The sequence below is a fragment of the Suncus etruscus genome, chromosome 5 (genome assembly GCF_024139225.1).
Source record: "Suncus etruscus isolate mSunEtr1 chromosome 5, mSunEtr1.pri.cur, whole genome shotgun sequence".
Taxonomy (NCBI): domain Eukaryota; kingdom Metazoa; phylum Chordata; class Mammalia; order Eulipotyphla; family Soricidae; genus Suncus; species Suncus etruscus.
In genome coordinates, this window is record NC_064852.1 from 129,375,124 (window position 1) to 129,395,390 (window position 20,267).

A 20,267-nucleotide genomic window follows, 5' to 3' on the forward strand; every position below is an offset into this window, starting at 1 on the left:
ACCACAACAATACCAAAAGAAACATCAAATAAAATATCCATTGGCCTAAGAGATTCAGGGTTTCTCCACCCTTGAAGTATACTGTCATGGGACTAACTATAGACTCCTTGTATGTTCATTTACTCTCCCCTTGGTGCTTTTGTGGAGTATGGAAGGCTTCTGCTTCGTCATGGGTGATAAAATCAGACCTCTGTATCTAGAGATCTTGGTGTCTTGACCTAGATCTAGAGATCTTGACCTGTAGGTAAAGAAGTGGAGCTTATGATGAAGTCTTTCTTTGTGGTTCTAGAAGTTCTATTCCTTCAGTGTCATTTTAATCTGTCTTCTGTAGTTGGTGGTCTTGGTCATTGTGCTGATCATAGGATGGAGCCTGAGATAGAGTCTTTTTTGGGGGGGGGATAGAGTCTTTCATTATGTTTCCAGACAACCCATTCAGTTGCGATTGTCTCAGTCTGGAATTAGAAATCTTGTTTGTTGTACAGTTCATAGACCAAAACCTAGGCTAGAGCTTTTTTATTGGTCCCAGAATATGTACTGTTCAGTCACGATTGTAACAGCCAGTCATCTGTAGATAGTGATCTTAGCTTTTGCACAGATCAAAGGATGACAAGTCTTCTGATTTTGTCTTATCGTTGGCTGGTGAGGTAGGACAACTTGCTCTTAGATCAAGTTGTTCCCATTTCCTTGTTGTCAGGATATTATATTAGAACTGGCACATGTTGGTGTCAGAGCAGTATTAAGAATGTCCCAGAGGGAATTTGGTTCCTGGAGCTGTTGTGGAGAACTGTGTCATTTCTATGTCTGGAATCCAGGGTTCAAGGCTGGATGTTCAGTGTCTAATCCCCTGAGGTCTCAGTTGGGTCCACATGAAATATGTTCAAGGGGGGAGGTGCCCCTTTATAGTAAAAATGTATGAGTTCTTATCCTTAGTAGATAAGAGCTTGTTTTTAAAAGTAATATTTCCCCTTTTCTTTAGTATGCCTTTGCAGGAGGTAGAAAGAGAAGAAAACAGAAACAAGACAAAAAATTAAAATATATATTCTCACATATAAAAAAGATTTTTTAAAAATGAAATAAAAAGTTTTATTAAAGGAATAAAGTGATGCAGGAGGCTACCTTACATTTGTAGAAAAACAGGTTAAGAGGTAGTGTTGTATAGGTCTTATACTTATGATGGAAGTATAGGCTTCCCCATTGTCTTTTGAGATTTTTGGGGGGGATGTGGGCTCCAGGGTGCCTTTTCATCACACACCCTGGTTTTCTTGAGATTGAGAAAAGATTTGCGGCAGGAAGGTCTTGGGTAGAGTTCTTACAGTAGGGATCCTGTAAGATCCGGTATCAGGCAACAGTCCACATTAGGGAGAAGTGGTAAGGAGGACCACACAGCATGAGTCAGCAGGGATGTTGGTTGTATTTTCTTGCCGAGGACAAAGTGTGGGTTTGTGTGGGTGTCCTTTCACTTGGGTGCTGGGTACTGGTTTGTTGGGGTAGGAGGTCAGTCTTAATGCTTAATAGATTAAGAACTGAGGGTGAAGAGTTTTAATAAGGTGGGAAATCTGGATGGGATTGAGGGGTGAAGGGATAGTCGAATTTCTGAAGGGGGAAGAAGGCATAGTATATGGGTGGGGCTATATACTCTATAGGTATGGGTTGTTTATAATTTAGGTTTGACTCTCAAAGAGGATTCCTATTTCTGTGTTCTCCTGCCCACATATAAACACATAGAGGTTAGCTTAGATATAGCTTAATGAAAAGAGGTGGGGAGAGCAAGAGATAAGCTTAGTACAGAAAGATAGGTAAATATAGTACATGTAAGGTAAGGAAACTAATAGATCAACTTTTGGATACATATAGGTTTTGCATCTTGAGTACTAAACATTATGTTAGTGAGGTCTATCTATATAGGTGTTTACCCTGTGCAGCATTGTCCGCAGCACCTTACATATCCACTTTCCTTTCCTAAAGAGGAGGTAACAGTGTGGTTTTTATTTGACATAGATTGAATTGATGGTAATGAGGAGGAAAGGTAGAAGAAGAGGAAGAAAAGAAGGTAAAAATAAGTAGTGAGAAGAGAGGAAATAAGAGCAAGGGAATGTTAGTATACTTGAATGTGTTCAATGAGTAGGCTCTGTAGTATATGTCTGTAGGTCACAGTTGCTGCTTCGGTGCTTTAGGTCCTAAAAGAAGGCATAACCTGGAGATAAAGGGATGTTAAAGAGTTTTATCAAGACATTTTTATAATGCAGGCTGAATATGGTATCTCGTGTGACTGAGCACCAAGGTGCCACCTTAGGTTGTCCACCCTTTGTATCCAAGAACCTCTGTGGGCTGAGATGTTATTTTAAATATAGTGATATTAAGGAATTAAAGTATATTGTTTTGAAATGTTTTCGTTGGAGTTAGTGATTTCCCATGGTAGTCTTTATCTGTAATCCTGTATAAGATCCCTAAGAGATTATTATGGGCCTTTATAGTAAAAGACTGATTACATACCTATTCTCTCTAAGGTGCTGTTTCTTCTGTTGCTGGTTTCTTTATGGTATAATATGTAGTCGAGGCTTTGTGTTGTCCCTCTTCCATTTGTTTTGGGCACTATTCCCCAGTATATGTTGACTGTTACAGTGTATGGAGTTTCTACCCTGTTAAGCTGTTATTTGATCATGGAGTGTTGGTTGTATATATGATGTATATTCTAGGCACTTCAGAATAGTGCTATCATTCTATGTTTATCTTTCATCTTCTGGCTTACTTCATTTAACATAATATTTTCTAGGTCCATCCATGTTGCTATAAAGCCTATGATTATATTATTTCTAAATGCCATGTAGCATTCCATTGTGTATAGATGCCACATCTTAATGATCCACTCATTAGTTATTGGACATCGAGGTTGGTTTCAAGACTTGGCTATTATACTGAGTGCTGCGATAAATAGTGGGGCACACACATACTTTGGGATGAATGTTCATCCAACTTGGGGATAGATACTTAGGAGAGCAATTGCTGGATCAAATGGCAACTCAATTCTGAGTTCCTTGAGCACTCTCCAGACTGTTTTCCATAGGGGTTGGACTAGGGGGCGTTCTCACCAGCAGTGGATGAGAGTTCCGGAAAGAAATCATCTTAATTAGGACAGAGCCTGCCTATGTTTTTGTTTTGGGACCCGATGTGCTTGGAGACTGGTTAGTCCTCAAGGTTAGTACTTATTGCTACTGGTGCTGTTGGATGACCAAGCAGTACAGGTTATTGAACCCAGGGTGCCAGTGTGCAAAGCATGCACCTCAGATGGAGGAAAATAGAGGAAAACTGGGGACTAAAAACATCTGACAAAGATTTATGAGGATCAAAGTGAGAAAAACAAGGTAGTTAAGATAAGATGTTCACAAAAAGAGGGAAGATTTACTGATGTAGAGATACCCAGATCATAGAAACTGAAGTGAAACAGTTAGTTTAGTGCAAAACCCTTTGTTCTTCAAAGCTACATCAACTTCAATCGCAATATTGCTTGTGTAAACCTGCTTGCTTGCTTATTTTGTTTGCTTCTGCTTTCGAAGACATAGAAACAACGTGGACCTTTTTTGTTAGATCAAAAGTTTCCAGGGCTATCTAAACTCTTTTTTTTTTTTTTTTTGGTTTTTGGGCCACACCCGGTGACGCTCAGGGGTTACTCCTGGCTATGCGCTCAGAAGTCGCTCCTGGCTTGGGGGACCATATGGGACGCCGGGGGATCGAACCGCGGTCCATCCGAGGCTAGCGCAGGCAAGGCAGGCACCTTACCTTTAGCGCCACCGCCCGGCCCCATAAACTCTTAATCTACATGCATAAACTCCTTTCTCTTCCACACACTTGGCACTCTTGATTCTTTGACTTTCCCTAATATCGGCTATCTCCCATGCTCTGATCATTATCATGTGAATGAATTGATACAATGGACAAAGAAATAGTAATTAATACAATTAGTAATAGGTAGTTATTAATAAAGCTTAATGACCATTATTGTTGAGTCAAAGAAAAATGAGAATCAGATTCATAATCATAGTTCATGAAAAATTTATTTAGATTAAGAAATAGTATGATGGGTTTCTGCTGTGTGACCTGAAACACAGCAGATGTCCTGGGCCTTCTATCTGCTATCCTTTGGCCTGGGATTTTGATTCTCTCTGCCATTGTTCCCCAAGAGTTCTTCTTCATCAAAGGTGAGCAGTCCTGCCCACAAAGGGTGGAGCCAGAGAAGCACATCTTCAATGAATACCACCACAACACATAGAAAAATCCACAATACAAGTGTGACAATGGGGAAAACAACACAGGCCAACACCAGGCATAGAGAAGGAAGAATACAACTGATGACCTGAAACTGCCAATCACCTAGTTAGTCTCTCAGATATGAAGTTTTGAGAACAAATATGGAGGATGTTCATAGAACTCAAAGAAAGCATAGATCGAGTTGAACAGAACACAAATAAGCATCAAGAGGGTATAAAAATATAAATTAGAAAACTCCAAACAGAAATAACAAGTCTGAAAAACTCAGTAGATAAATTGAAAACCTCTCCAACAGGGTAATAGTAGCTGAGGATAGAATCAGTGAGCTGGAAGATGAGATAAGTCCACACAGCAGAAGAGATTGGAAAAAGCCTGAAAGCAAATAATCAGACAGTTAAAAAATTACTCAAAGAATGTCAACAGATGAAAATAGAAGTCTTTAATAAGCTCAACAGAAACAACATAAGAATCACTGGAATCCCAGAGACTCAAGAAGAAAATCAATCAGCAGGATATCATTGCAAAGAAACTCTGAGAGAGAAAGATTGCATGCAACAAAATCCTGCATGCCAGAAGAGTGCCAGCTAAAAGAGACCTGAAGAAAAGCACCCCAAGACACATTCTACTCACAATGACAAATCCCACAGGTAGGGAAAGAATACTGAAAGCAGCAAGATCACAAAGGAAAATTACATTCAAAGGAGCATCCTTAAGATTTACAACAGACCAGTCACCAGAAACCCTCAAGGCCAGAAGGCAGTGATGGGACATAGTGACAAAACACAACGAAATGAATGCTTCGCCTAGAATACTGCACTCAGTCAGACTCACTTTTAGGTTTGAAGGAAATATACATAGCTTCATGGATAAACAACTCAGAAAATTTGCAGACTCAAAACCAGCCTTAAAAAAACCTGAAATGGGGCCCGGAGAGATAGCACAGCGGCGTTTGCCTTGCAAGCAGCAGATCCAGTACCAAAGGTGGTTGGTTCGAATCCTGGTGTCCCATATGGTCCCCCGTGCCTGCTAGGAGCTATTTCTGAGCATAGAGCCAGGAGTAACCCCTGAGCACTGCCGGGTGTGACCCAAAAAAAAAAAAACCTGAAATGTCTACTATAAGACAAGACCAATCAACTGACACAAAAACTTCTACACTAAGATGGCACTAAATTATGTCTCTCATGCCAATTATCTCTCTCAACTTCAATGGACTAAATGCACCAGTTAAGAGACACAGAGTGGCTAAATGGATCAAAAACTGAATATAACTTTCTGCTTCCTACAAGAAATACACCTGAATAGTCAGAACAAACATAGACTCAAAATCAAAGATTGGAGGAAAATCATCCAAGCAAACAACACCCTTAAAAAAGCTGGAATTGCCATATTAATATCAGGTGACACAAACTTTAGACTCAGAAAAGTTACTAAGGGACAAATATGGACACTTTGTACTAATCAAAGAATATGTACAACAGGAAGAAATCACACTTTTAAACATATATGCACCCAATGAGGGACCAGCAAAATGTTTCATACAATTGTTGACAAATCTGAAAGGAGATATTGATAGCAACACAATAATTGTAGAAGACCTCAATACTTCCCTGTCACTTCTTGATAGGTTAATCAAACTGAAAAACAACAAAAGTATCCTAGCTCTGAAACAAGAAATAAATATATATACTAGTCCACTTTATTTATTTCTTGTTTCAGAGCTAGGATATTTTTGTTGTTTTTCAGTTTGATTGACCTATCAAGAAGTGACAGGGCAGTATTGAGGTCTTCTACAATTATTGTGTTGCTATCAATATCTCCATTCAGTATATATATATATATATATATATATATATATATATATATATATATATATATATATATATATATATGGCACTCCATACCCAGAAACTTTGATACACATTATATTTCAATGCACATGGTACATTCTCCAGGATAGACCACATGCTGACCCATAAAACATACCTCCATAAAATTAAGAGGATAGAAATCATGCAGACTACCTTCACAGATCACAAGGAACTGAAATTAGATGTGAACTACAAAGGGACATAAAAGAAAAACTTTAACACCTGGAAATTAAAAAGCTTACTACTGAACAACCAGTAGGTCCAAGATAAAATCAAAGAGGAAATAAAAATATTCCTGAAAACAAATGACAATGAAGACACAAATTATCTAAATTTATGGGACACAGCAAAAGCAGTCAGTACTGAGAGGAAAATTTATAGCTTTGAAAGCACACATCAGGAAATAAGAAGGGGTCTACATGAATAGTTTAATAACACATCTTATAAAATTAGAAAATGATCAGCAAAACAAACCAAAAATAAGTAGGCAGAAGGAAATAACAGTGCTTAGAGCAGAAATCAATTAAGTGAAAACACAAAAAACAGGCTGAAAGATCAACTGAAGGAAAAGTTGGTTCTTTGAAAAACAAAATAAACAAGATTGATAAACCACTAGCAAAACTCACAAAGAAAGAGATAGAGAGAAACTTGATAACTGAATTAGAAATGAAAAGGGGAGATTACTACAGATATTGCAATGATTCAATGGGTAATCATATACTACTTTGAGAAACTATGCCACTAAACATGAGAATCTGGAATAAATGAATAAGTTCTTGGACTCTTATAACCTTCCATGGTTGAATAAGAATGAGGAAGCATATCTAAACAGTCCCTTCACTATTGAGGAAATTAAAATGGTAATCAAAGGTCTTCCCAAAAATAAAAGCCCAGGCTCAAATGGATTCACTATCGAATTCTTTCGAACCTTTCAAGAGGAACTACTACCAATCTTTTTCAGGACCTTTTATAAAAATGAAGAAATAGGAAAACTTCCAAATAGTTTTTATGAAGCTAGCATCACCTTGATACCAAAATCAGATAGAGATGCTGACAAAAAAGAAAATTACAGGCCAATATCCCTGATGAATACAGATACAAAGATACTCAACAACATTTTGGCAAATAAGATCCAATGCCTCATTAAGAAGGTCATTCACAATGAACAAGAATATTTCATCCCAAGAATGCAAGGATGGTTTAACATCCATAATCAATCAACATAATACACCATGTCAACAAAAAGGAAAATAAAAACATATATCAATAGATGCAGGAAAGCATTTGATAAGGTCTAACACCCATTCTTGATAAAAAAAAAAACCCTTATCAAAATGGGAATGAAAAGAACTTTTCTCAATATAGTTAAGGTCATCTACCACAAGTCAATGGCAAATATAATTCTCAATGGAGATAAGTTAATAGCCTTTCATCTAAAATGTGGTACAAGACAAGGCTGTCCTCTCTCACCTCCTATTCAATATAGTACTGAAAGGACTTGCCCTAGAAATTAGGCAATAAAAAGATATCAAGGGCATCCAGTTAGGAAAGGAAGAAGTCAAGCTCTCACTGTTTGCAGATGACATAATACTATATTTTAAAAACCCTAGGGGCCGGGCGGTGGCGCTAGAGGTAAGGTGCCTGCCTTGCCTGCGCTAGCCTAGGACGGACAGAGGTTCGATCCCCCGGCGTCCCATATGGTCCCCCAAGCCAGGAGTGACTTCTGAGCGCATAGCCAGGAGTAACCCCTGAACGTCACCGGGTGTGGCCCAAAAACAAAACAAAAAAAAAAAAAACCCCTAATGATACTGCCAAAAAAGCTTCTAGAAATAGATTCATATAGCAAAGTGGCAGGCTAGAATATTAACACGCAAAAAGCCAATGGCCTTCTTATACAACAATAATGATAGAGAAGAAATGGACATTTAAAAAACTATTTCATTCACATTAGTGCCACACAAACTCAAAAATCTTAGAGTCAACTTAACTTAAGAGGTGAAGGACCTATACAAAAAAATTACAAAAGCCTACTTCAAGAAATAAGAGAGAGGATTTAAGGAAATGGAGACACATACCCTGCTCATTGATTGGCAGGACTAATATTATTAAAATGACAATCTACTAAACAATTGTACAGATTTAATGCAATCCCTCTAAAGATATCCATGACATTCTTCAAAGACATGAATCAAATACTCCTGAAACTCATTTGGAACAACAAACACGAATAGCTAAAGCAATTCTTGGGAAAAGGAATATGGGAGGCATCACTTTCCCCAATTTTAAAGTGTACTACAAAGCAATAATTAATTAAACAGCATGGTATTGGAATAAAGACAGATCTCAAATCAGTGGAATAGACTTGAATATTCTGAGAATGTTCCCCAGACATACAGTCAACTAATCTGTAAAAAATGACAAGAAATGCAAAATGGAGCAAGGAAAGCCTCTTTAACAAGTGGTGTTAACACAACTGGTTAGCCATTTGCAAAATAGAGAACTCAGAACCCTATCTAACACCATGCACAAAAAGTCAAATCCAAATGGATTACAGACCTTGATATCAGGCCTTGAAACCATAAAGTATATAGATCAACACGTATGTGAAACACTTCATGAAATTGAGACTAAAGGCATCTTCAAGGAGGAAACAGCACTCTCCAAAAAAGTCAAAGTAGAGATAAACAGATGGGAATATATCAAGCTGAGAAGCTTCTGCACCTCAAAGGAAATAGTGACTAGGCTACAAAAGCCACTACAGAATGGGAGAAACTATTCACCCAATACCCATCAAAAATATACAAGATAATCACAGAACTTAACAAGACAAAAAATCTAACTTAACAAAAAAAATGGGGAGAAGAAATGAACGTACACTTCCTCAAAAAAGAAATACAAGTAGCCAAAAGACACATGAAAAAATGCTCCACATCACTAATCATCAGGGAGATGCAAATCAAAACAATGAGGTACCATCTCACACCACCGAGACTGGCACACATCATAAAGAATGAGAACAAGCAGTGTTGGCAGGGATGTGGAGAGAAAGGAACTCTTATTCACTGCTGGTGAGAATGCTGTCTAGTCCAGCCTTTATGAAAAACAATATGGAGATTCCTCAAAACACTGGACATTGAGCTTCTATATAATCCAGCTATACTACTCCTAGGGGTATACCTTAGGAACACAAAAATACAATTTAAAAATCCTTTCCTCACACCTATATTCATTGCAGCACTATTTACAATAGCCAGACTCTGGAAACAATCAATATGTCCTTCACCAGATGAATGACTAAAGAAACTGTGGTACATATACACAGTGGAATATTATGCAGCTGTCAGAAGAGACAAAGTCATGAAATTTTCCTATATGTGATGTACATAGAATCTATTATGCTGAGTGAAATAAGTTAGAGGGAGAGAAACAGATACAGATTAGTCTCACTCATCTATGGGTTTTAAGAAAAATTAAGGACATTATTGTAATAATGGTGAGAGACAATAGGGATGATGGCTGGAAGGACCGGCTCATAATATGGAGCTCACCACAAAGAGTAGTGCAAGTGCAGTTGTGGGGGGGAACTACACTAACAACTATCCTGTCTATCTTAATGAGTGAGACAAGTAAAATACCTGTCTCAAATACAAGCAGGGGTTGCGAAGGAGGGAGGGGGGCATTGGTGGTGGGAATGTTGCACTAGTGAAGGGGGGCAGTATTCTGTTTATGACTAAAACCCAACTACAATTATGTTTGTAATCATGATGCTTAAATAAAAATTTTATATAAAAAAACTTAGAAAATAGTATGACTTGAATTCCTTCAATCGTGAAAATAAAAGCAGTTAAAGATGGCACTAAAGTAGAACTGACTGAAGAATTAGTAGGAAAACAAAGTCCAACTAGTGTTGGAAAGAAAAAGCAATCTAGTCAAGGTCTTCATCTCTAAAAAAAAATCCCAATGAACTGAGAGAAGTGAGCACAGCTTTAGTTAAGGTAGCATTTTATACCCCATAAGATGAACAATATCAGGGATTCAGTTTCAGCATCTTTTTTTTTTAGCTGACCTTCAATGGAAACATCAGTCTTAACAAGCACACAAACCTGCCTTCCAGAGAGTTACTTCTCATTTCCATTCAAATGCACCTTCTGTTAATTAAGTCACTTTTTTAGTAAGAAACTCACCACTAGGTTGCAGTCTTAGCTCAACAGCCTCCTTAGGTACGTCTATTTATAAGCATCTTACATTTTAGTAGTTCAACAGAAATTACTTTCTTCTTATGACAAGAGAGAATGCCAAACAATATTCATTTACAATTCAGTAGGAGTCTAATACGAATTCCCTACTACAGATTCCCTAATCAAAGAGCCTGAAAACTCACACATTTCTGCCAAAGTTCTTATAATTCTCCCCAACACACACACACACACACACACACACATACACCACTAGAAATCAGATGATTTAAGATCAAAAAATGGAAAAGCCATTCTTGGTATATTTAAAACCTCTAGTTTCAAAAATAGTGTAAACTATTAATAATTACACCATTAACTTTTTCTTGTTTCTACTGCTTTCAGGGGTCTAAGACCCCAAAGTAATAACTAGTATTGCTGCCCTATGCCAGTTCTTTTCACAAAGTTCTTTACTGTAATCACTGAAGACATTTTCATTAGGAATTCCCCAAATTGGCTTCAAGTATTATTCATTCTTTAATGACCAAGGGCATATTTTAAAAGAAATTTAACACTTTATATTAAAGAAAAAGCATAGAAATGGACAAAACAATGTTTTTCTTGTTTTTTCCACTGAACATTTTCTAATGGAAATGGTTGTTAACTGCAAATGTAACATTTTCCTTCCAGGAATGGCATTAAGATGTGCAGATATTTATGAGGGGGTGGATAGTTATCAGATTTTTTCTGGAACAAATATTTAGGTATTTTGTTTGGATTATACATTTGAAATACATTGCAACAATCAATAAATTATGTGAGTATAGTTGTAAAATGAATATCAAATATATAACCATACCAATTCTTCAAAATTCCTAAAATTTAAATCAACTAGAATAATCACATGAAAATGATGACGTTCCCTGAGAATTAGAAACCAGCTTTAGTCTACCTTGGTACAAGTATAGTTCTTGAACATCTGTAATACATCCTTGTTTGTGTTTGATATGCATTGTCTCCGCAACCCAGGCTAGGAAGTCTAAAAGATTAGTTTTTTCTTTTTTTTCCTTTTCTTTGGAGGGAGGGTCACACCTGGAAGCGCTCAGGGGTTACTCTTGGCTCTGCACTCAGAAGTCACTCCTGGCAGGCACAGGGGACCATATGGGAGGCCGGGAATTGAACCACCCACCATCCGTCCTGGATCGGCTATGTGCAAGGCAAACACCCTACCACTGTGCTATCTCTCTGGCCCACCAATTTTTTTCTTATATAGTTCATCCTCCCTTTGAATGACAGTGAAATATTATAAAATTACTATGCAAGAGAAGCTGCAGATATTTTAATGCTCAATGGGACATTTTGATATTTTCTTTAATTTTACAATTTTGCTGACATTGGAGATGATATTCAGCCACAGACACTTGTCTCGATTGTGGGAGGCCTGGGTGTATGATCTCTGGCACCACAAAATAAAACAAAACACCCCCCTTAAATAATAAAAATAGTTTTATCAAACTTGAGAAATTATCTAACCATCAATTCTAAATATGTAGGGAAATATAAGAATTATTACTTCTATCATATTTTTTGTTTGTTTGGTTTCTGGACCACACCTGGTAGTGCTCAGGGGTTACTTCTGGCTCTAGGTTCAGAAGTTGCTCCTGACAAACTCAGAGGACCATATGGGATGCCGGGAATAGAAATGGGGTCCATCCTGGGTCGGCAGTGTGCAAGGTAGATGCCCTACCAATGTACTATAACTCTAGCTCCATGTCTATCATACTTTAATGCTTTATAATAGAAACATTAGAGACATGCACAGTGAATTTGTTTTATTTTTTAACTGAAAGGAATTTGGTCAAGAATAGTCAGGCCAGGGATGTGGCTTCTCCAAACCTTTCTCTTTTTTATTATTGCAGGTGGTCTCCTGTACTTTTAAAATCAATCAGTCATATTTAAAAAGAAGTAAATGAAACCTCTAAAACAAAAAGAAAATACAATGTCTCAAAGAAAGTAATTAGGAAGTAGGTTAAATAATAGATAGCATATGTCTGAGATAGATGCACTGGAAAATCAGAGGAGATATGCCCAGAATGCAACATTTGGAAATTAAAAATAAATAGGAAACTATACAAAAAATGTAAAAGAGAAAAATATATTGAAAGCAAAGGATAAAACTATCTAAAATGATTAGTTGCAATATGAGAAGAAAAGGAGATACAAGCACTTTAAAAAGTAATGGTGGAGAATTTTACAAAATACCTAAAAGAAATCATTTTGCAAATTCAAAAGTCAAAAATAGTCAGAGGGCAAACTTTCGAGTGATTAGTGAACAACAACACTAAAAGCTGAAAGTTGGTAGAATTATGGTTTCTTTGTTGTGCTAAAAAATGTCCAACTAGGTTTAACATCATTATTTTCAAGAACAGGAAAATGAAGCTATTTTGTAACAGACACAAAACCAACAATATACTCACTGTCAAGACATTTCTTAAGTATCTGGTGAAAAAGAATGAAGATAATGGAAGGTAAATTCATCTAAGTAATGGGCTATATAAATCAATGGAGCTTAGTATGTGACTCAAAAGTAGTTCACATTCCTTGCATGTATAAAGTCCTGGATTTGATCCCTAATCCACAAAAACAGTCAAACAAATTTAAAAAAATGAGAATGTCTTGCTTGGGGCCAGAGATTAAAGAAAGTAAAGTGCTTTCCTTGCAGGTAGCTGACCTGGTTTGATCCCCAACTCCACTATGTGACCTAGAAACTTGAAGAAAAAAATTATCTTGCACAGTTAGAAATTTTTATATTTCCTTTTATGGTGAACCTGGAAGCTTTAGTCAACAAACCTGCTGAGGTTATCTAAAATGACTAGTGCAGAGAATCAGTGAAAAAGTACAAGGTTATTCCAGGAGAAGAAATACAGGATGCTTGATTTGAGGGACTAATCTTGACCCCTGATGAATCAGAAGACAGGTTAAAAGCTGAACTAAGATGATTATGTTCCAAAAAGTTAGCGGGACAAAATGTGGCATTTGGTATGAGGAGCTGGGAACATCTCCAAGTAGCATCCACCAAATGCTACATTCTAGGAGTAAAAGTGAACTGAAATCTGATTGCCATTTTAGGATAATCCCAATATGTTGAGCATCACCAGAATCCCTGACACTTGCATGCAAAAGTAAATTCTTTCCATAGAATAAACAGCATCATCCCACCTCACAAGCTATTTCTACAATGATTTATATGTCCTAGATTTAAAAGCAAGTAGTATCACTAGGAAAAGTGCTAAAACAGGAAAAAAAAAACAATAGGCTACACCAGAATCTAGATATTATCTGATATGGAGACTTAAAATAATCTAATACTTTCAAGAAAATATAAACAGTAATTTGAATTTGGGCAGGGAATTAAAGATTTCTATACAAGACTGGAATAGAAACAGCAATGAAAACCACAGTAATTGAAATTAACTATACAAAAGGGTCAAGAAAATGAATAAGAATGTATTCAAAGTAAATGACAAAAAAAAAGAAAAGAAAAAAGATAAATAAAAAACGTTGTTAAGAGAAAAAGACAGTATGACAAGAGCATAATTAGAATTCCATAGAGAAAGCAGAGAGACAAACGGCAGAAGCAGCATTCAAGGAGGTAATGGCTAATAAAATTTCAAATTAGTAAAGTAATATTTTAAAGAATGAGGAGCTGCAAGCAAAAGAAAATGTATTCAAGGTCTATTTGGAATGCTGCTAACAAGGCTAGGAGGGAGCTCAACGGGCTGAAGGTTTAGTTTTAGTACCTTGCACAGTACTGATCCACTGAGCTAAGCACAGAGCTGGATCTAGCATCTGAACACCACCTGCTGTGAACCCTCCAAACTAACTCCAAATACCTTTTGACTAGATACATATATGTACACATACCTATATTAGTATGAAGATAGGCATACAGGTAAACCATATGCACATGCACCTGTGTATTTGTATATGTTTAGTGATGTTTGTGAGGCTTGCCCATTCTATTAGGTTGTCTCTTCCTCTGTAGCTGTTACAAAGAAAAAAGTAAACCCTATGAAAAATCTTTCAAAATACTTAGAATAGGCTGTAAAGAGTGAGTAAGAGAAAGGGGGAAAGGGATAGAGAGATAAAACAGTAGATAAGGGTACTTGCCTTGCACTTGGCTGACCTGGGTATGAGTCAGGAATGACACTTGAGCATTGATGGTGTGGCACCAAAATAAAAAAAAAAAGAGAGAGATAAAAGAAAAACATGATGAAAAGAAACCAAATAATGGAAAATGAAAATATTTCATGATTACCTAGATTAAAAAAAACTTGATTAAATCTATTATTTAAAAACAAACACCTTCTACTAGTATTGAAGTTGGAACATCAATATATATTGAATATATTTGAATATATATTTTGAATATATTTGTTATATAACTTGGTAAATCATGATCATATAATAAACATTTCTTTTAAAATGATAAAAAACTGTTACAACTAATATATGAGTTCAATAAAATTGTAGAATACAAAATCAATTAAAATATACCCCAAACACCTCTTATAATTGGTTAAGTCTAAATTGTTTTACAGGGCAGGTTCACATTAAAGTCATAATCTTCAATTTTGGAAAAGTCATTCAATTAATTTTATTATGCTAGTATTACCATTATACCAACTCTAAGAACAAAAGAGAAAATGATAATATTATTTAATTATATGTAATATATTATTAAATATATTAAATATTAAGAAATACATCTGACTGGGGCCGGAGAGATAGCAAGGAGGGAAGGCATTTGCCTTGCATGTAGAAGGACAGTGGTTCAAATCCCAACATCCCATATGGTCCCCCAAGCCAGCCGGGAGCGATTTCTGAGCGTAAAAGCCAGGAGTAACCCCTGAGCGCTGCAGGGTGTGACACCCCCCCCCAAAAAAAGAAATACATCTGTCTAAAAACAGATGTAAATATATTCAACAGAAAGTAACATGATTGTAACATGTTATAAATAACAATAAAAACCAGAGCAACAACACATCGTTATCAAATAGGGCTCATTCTAGGAAGCATAAGTTTATAGGAAAGAGGACATGATCAAGTTGCAGGTATAGAAAAGAATTTAATAAAATCCATCAACTAAATCTGATTTTAAAATCTTTTAGAGGGGCCGGAGAGATAGCATGGAGGTAAGGCGTTTGCCTTTCATGCAGAAGGTCATTGGTTTGAATCCTGGTGTCCCATATGGTCCCCCGTGCCTGCCAGGAGCAATTTCTGAGCGTGGAGCCAGGAGTAACCCCTGAGCACTGCTGGGTGTGACCCCAAAATCACTAAAAATAAATAAACAAACAAATAAATAAATAAATAAAATCTTTTAGGGTTAGAAAATAAGGGACAGAAGGGAATTCCTTCATGCTCATAAATCTCTATTAAAACCTATTGCAAGATCTGGGATTTAAAACATAATGAAAAAAGGCAGCCTGCTTAGGCTAATGGAGCATTAACAGGGAGGCCATAAAAAGTGGGGGAGAACAAAAGAATCATTAATGCATAACTGTAGACTTAACACTTAGAAACAAGATAAAATCTTCTTTGTTAATGGCATTAACTACTGTAGGTCCTTTAACCCCAATAGAAGACAAACCCCCAAATAAGTAAAATAGTCTGAACCTGACATATAAAAATTGACAATGTTGCTTTTCCAGCAAGAGACTATAAGGTCTTTCAACAACAATGAAAACCATTAAAAGTCACCCTATATAAATAAATACATAAGAAAATATACTTTTAAAATTCTCTTAAGATTATGGGAGCCAGAAAAATAGTATAGTGGGTTTGGTGCTTGCCTTGCATGTATCCAACCCAGATCTGACCCCTGGCATCCTATGAGGTACCTTGAGACTTGGCAGGAGTGATTCCTTGAGTACAGAGCCAGGTGGAATTAAGCCCTGAGCACAGCCAGGTGTGACTCCAAAATAATAATTAAAAAAAATCCTCTCAAGGTGAAAATAAGATCAGAAATGTCTATTCAAGGCTCCAAATAAGGCCTGCAAAAGTGGGGGGGGGGTTGTGCCCCAAGTTCTGCCAGAGGATCTGATGGAAGAAGGAAATGCTATTCTAAGTACAGGGGATATACTCTAAAGCAAAGTGTTAATTAACAAAAGTGAATTTATACGTTTGAATGAAAATTCATAAACAAAAAATAAACTACATCAGACATTTATTTATTTATTTATTTATTTTTAAATATGGAATCTTTCACGAATTTGCGTGTCATCCTTGTGCAGGAGCCATGCTAACCTTCTCTGTATCATTCCAATTTTAGTATATGTGCTGCTGAAGCGAGCACGAGACATTTATTTTTTTTAATTATTTATTTAAGCGCATGGTAACAAACATGTTTGTAATTGGGTTTCAGCCATAAACTGCACAATCCCCTTCACCAGTGCAACTTTCCCATAACCATTGTCTCCATTTTCCCCCAAATCCCTACCTGTCTTCAAGACAGGCACTGTATTTCTCTTTCTATTGTTGTCATGGTAACTGTTAGTGCAGTAATTTCTCTATCTGCACTTCCCCTCTTTGTGATAAGCTTGTTATCATGGGCTGATCCCTCATCCCTATTGTCACTGGGTGTTATTATTATGCTGTCTTTTGTTTTTCTTAAATCCCACATATGAGTGAGACTATTCTACATCAGACATTTAAATGTGTCTTTGGGGCCAAGGACAAAGTTCATGAACTGTGGAGCGCACGCTGTGCAGTCAGGAGGAACAGGTTCAATCCTCTGCACAGGGTGCTCACTGAGTACTGTATCAGGAGCCCCAGAACACTGCTGACTATGACCCTTCACCAAAGGAAGTAAGTCACCAATAAAGTAAAAACGTGTGTGTGTGTGTGTGTGTGTTTCCACACACTCAATTTCCTGATTGTGATTTGCTTTACATATCTCCACATTATTCTACTTTCAGGACAAACACAGAAGTCTATCGAGGCTTATTACTGCCCACAAGTGTCTTAAATGCTAACCTAGGCTAGTCTTGAAAGACTTAATCTCTCTAAATACCGAGCTTAGTTTACCTTGGGTGGAAAGAAATGAATCTGGCACCCTCATATGTTAGAATGATAATAAAAATCCTCCAGACATATTTCCAGTGTAACATCATCCCCCTACTTGGGTTTATTAATGCAATATCACTTAATGGCTAATGGACACTGGGCTCAGCCTTGAGTTTGAGAGGATGCACTCCTCAGTAATTCGATTACCAGAAATGGGACTCAGCCATGAGAAGGAATTTGATTTCCTTTTTGGGATGGAAAGCAGCAATGCACACCCTCCAAATCAGGTTGTGTTGTGTGGTGTTTACAAAGTAGGAATTCTGAGGAGATTACTAGGTTACCAGACAGAACTCATTCGTTGTTTAGTTTATGATCTCTGGTATAGTCACTCATCTGCTTGCTATGTCAGGGTTTCCCTGGGTTTGTTTTCTCCTCTCCTAGATGTCTAGCCTTCCAGTCCTCAGCTCTCAGTGTGAATCTCTGCTCTTGGGTTCTTGATCCAAAATGTTTACAATAGATTAGGAATCAGAAAGAAATTACTCCAAGTTCCCTTAGAGTTCTGAGGCCACACAGGACAGAGGCAAGCCTCCACCTCAAGGTGTGCTCACAGTTTTCAATCTTTTTCTTTTGTTGTTTCTGGGTCTTATGACCGTCAGGACAAATTCTTGGTGTTTGGGTTTTCCCCAAAGTGCTCAGGAAAACAAGTTACAGGGGATTGATCCTAGAGCTCTTGTATACCCAGCATGCTTTTAAACCATGTCTCTGGTCCATGCCCCAGACTTTTTCTTTTTTTCTGTGTACTTTTTGGGGGTTTGGGGTCACACCGGCAGCGCTCAGGGGTTACCCCTGGCTCTATGCTCAGAAATCACTCCTGGCAGGCTCGAGGAACTATATGGAATGCCGGGATTCAAACCAATGACCTTCTGCATGAAAGACAAACACCTTACCTCCATGGTATCTCTCCAGCCTCCGCCCCAGTTTTTTATCTCTTCCTTAGGTACAATTACATGTGTGACTTGTAACATGTAACATTCAGCTAAGGATAATTCTGGGAGATGGAAAAACAAACTAGTGGCAAGTACTCACAGTAAACTTGTAGTTATAAGACATGGACTAGAAAAATTTTATTCCCTGTTGGTATAATCAGTTTTTCCCTATTTGAGTATGGTTTATCAGACTTCATTTCCCTTAACCACTGTGGCTTCCTCTTTACATATCTAATTCCCACCTGGGCAGGAAGAACCTTTGGATAGGCTCTCTACCCCAATATTTTCTATACTCATGATGAGTGTGGCCCTATTCTTCTCAATAAAAACTACGGTTCAAGAGTATCTCTCTCTTTCTCCTCCCCCATGACCCCCACCCTCTCTCCACGTGGTGGAATGGTCCCTAGATCTATGTTTCATCTCTCTCCAGCCTGATTATTTTCTACAGTGGTCCATTCCAGACCTGCTTCTCCTTTCTCCTTAGAATTGGGGCATGAGGAGTGAGGAATTATTTACAATTCTTCAACTTTATCTTTCTAAATATCACTGATCACAACTTTTAGATCACTATTGCAATCAGGTGAATCAATAATCATAGTGATATAATTTAAGTGGTGTAGTTATCTCATACAAGAAGAGGACATAAAATGCTACTTTTCTTCTATGCATACATAATCCACTAATTTATTTGTTCAGTCTATTTCATGTATTATCAGTTCCTTTAGTTTTTTTCCCCCCATGTTCCTTTGTTTTAATTAAGAAAAGTATATTCTCTCTTTGTAACTTTGATTTCAATTTACATATGAATAGGCTGGACTAAATCCAGGGTTTAAAGAAAGTAAAGTGACCTGAAGGGGAGAAAATATGCAGGGAGATTCTCAAAGGACTGAACTCAAGCATTGCATGTTGGGGCCTGGGTTTGACCCCAATATCATATGGTTTTCTGAGTATGGAGCCAGGAGAAGAAGCACCAGAGCACTGCTGGGTATGCCCTCCCCATGGCACCCCCCAAAAGATAAACACTTTTTCCTTCACTAACATCCAAAGTGAAATGCTAATGGCACTGCAGGCCACAAATAGTAAAGATCACAGTTTTTCCCTAAGCCTTACAAAGGCTACTGCTCTGTGTTGTGGGAATCCAGGTAGCTGAGCCTGAGGACATGGATTTCAATCTCCCAGTGTCAAGTTTCTCTCAATCGAATCCACTTTTCTCCCTAGATATGGCAAAACTTCTATTCACCTTGTAAGATGGTATTTTTCCAGATTTTTGTGATTTTTGTTGGCTTATATTCTTCCAAAGTAAATTCTTACAAAGTAACACTCCATCCTACTCCTACCTCCAGCACTAACTACTGAAGCTCTTCGCACCTTGTACCCTACCACCCCCCCACAACTTTTACTACCTCTGTTCTGCAGAATATGCAAGGATTAGCTTTCTCTGTTCTCTTGCTTTACCTCTGCACAACCTATGACCAAGATTATCTGGCATTTGTCTTTTTCTTTCTGACTTATTTCAATCAACTTGTTGCCCTCCAGTTCCCATCCATGTTGTAGCAAAAGACAAGATTTTGGATTAGAGAGAGGGTTCAAGACATTGCACACATACTTTGCATTGGGACACGAGGGTTTGATCTCTAGAAATACGTGGTCCTCCAAGTATTAGCTAACTCACTCCAAGGAGATAGCTGGATCCAGCCTCTGAGCACTGCTATGTGTTATCATAACCCTTCCCACAAAAAATGTGGGGGCAATATTTCATCATTTTACATTCAGTAGAATCCTAATGTGCATATTGACTACAATCTCTTTAGCTACTCACCTGTCATTGGGCACTTGGGTTTTCCAAATCATAGCTATTATGAATTTTAAAACACTACAATGGTCCTTGTGATATACAGCTTTTTACT

General features: G+C 37.4%; 1 non-coding gene across 1 annotated transcript; it reads right to left on the minus strand.

Annotated features, from left to right (window-relative positions):
* Nucleotides 1–16,557: 16,557 nt before the first annotated feature.
* On the minus strand, nucleotides 16,558–16,664 carry LOC126010614 (U6 spliceosomal RNA). The gene has a single exon (XR_007496634.1). It is a non-coding gene; the product is annotated as a U6 spliceosomal RNA (small nuclear RNA).
* Nucleotides 16,665–20,267: the final 3,603 nt, after the last annotated feature.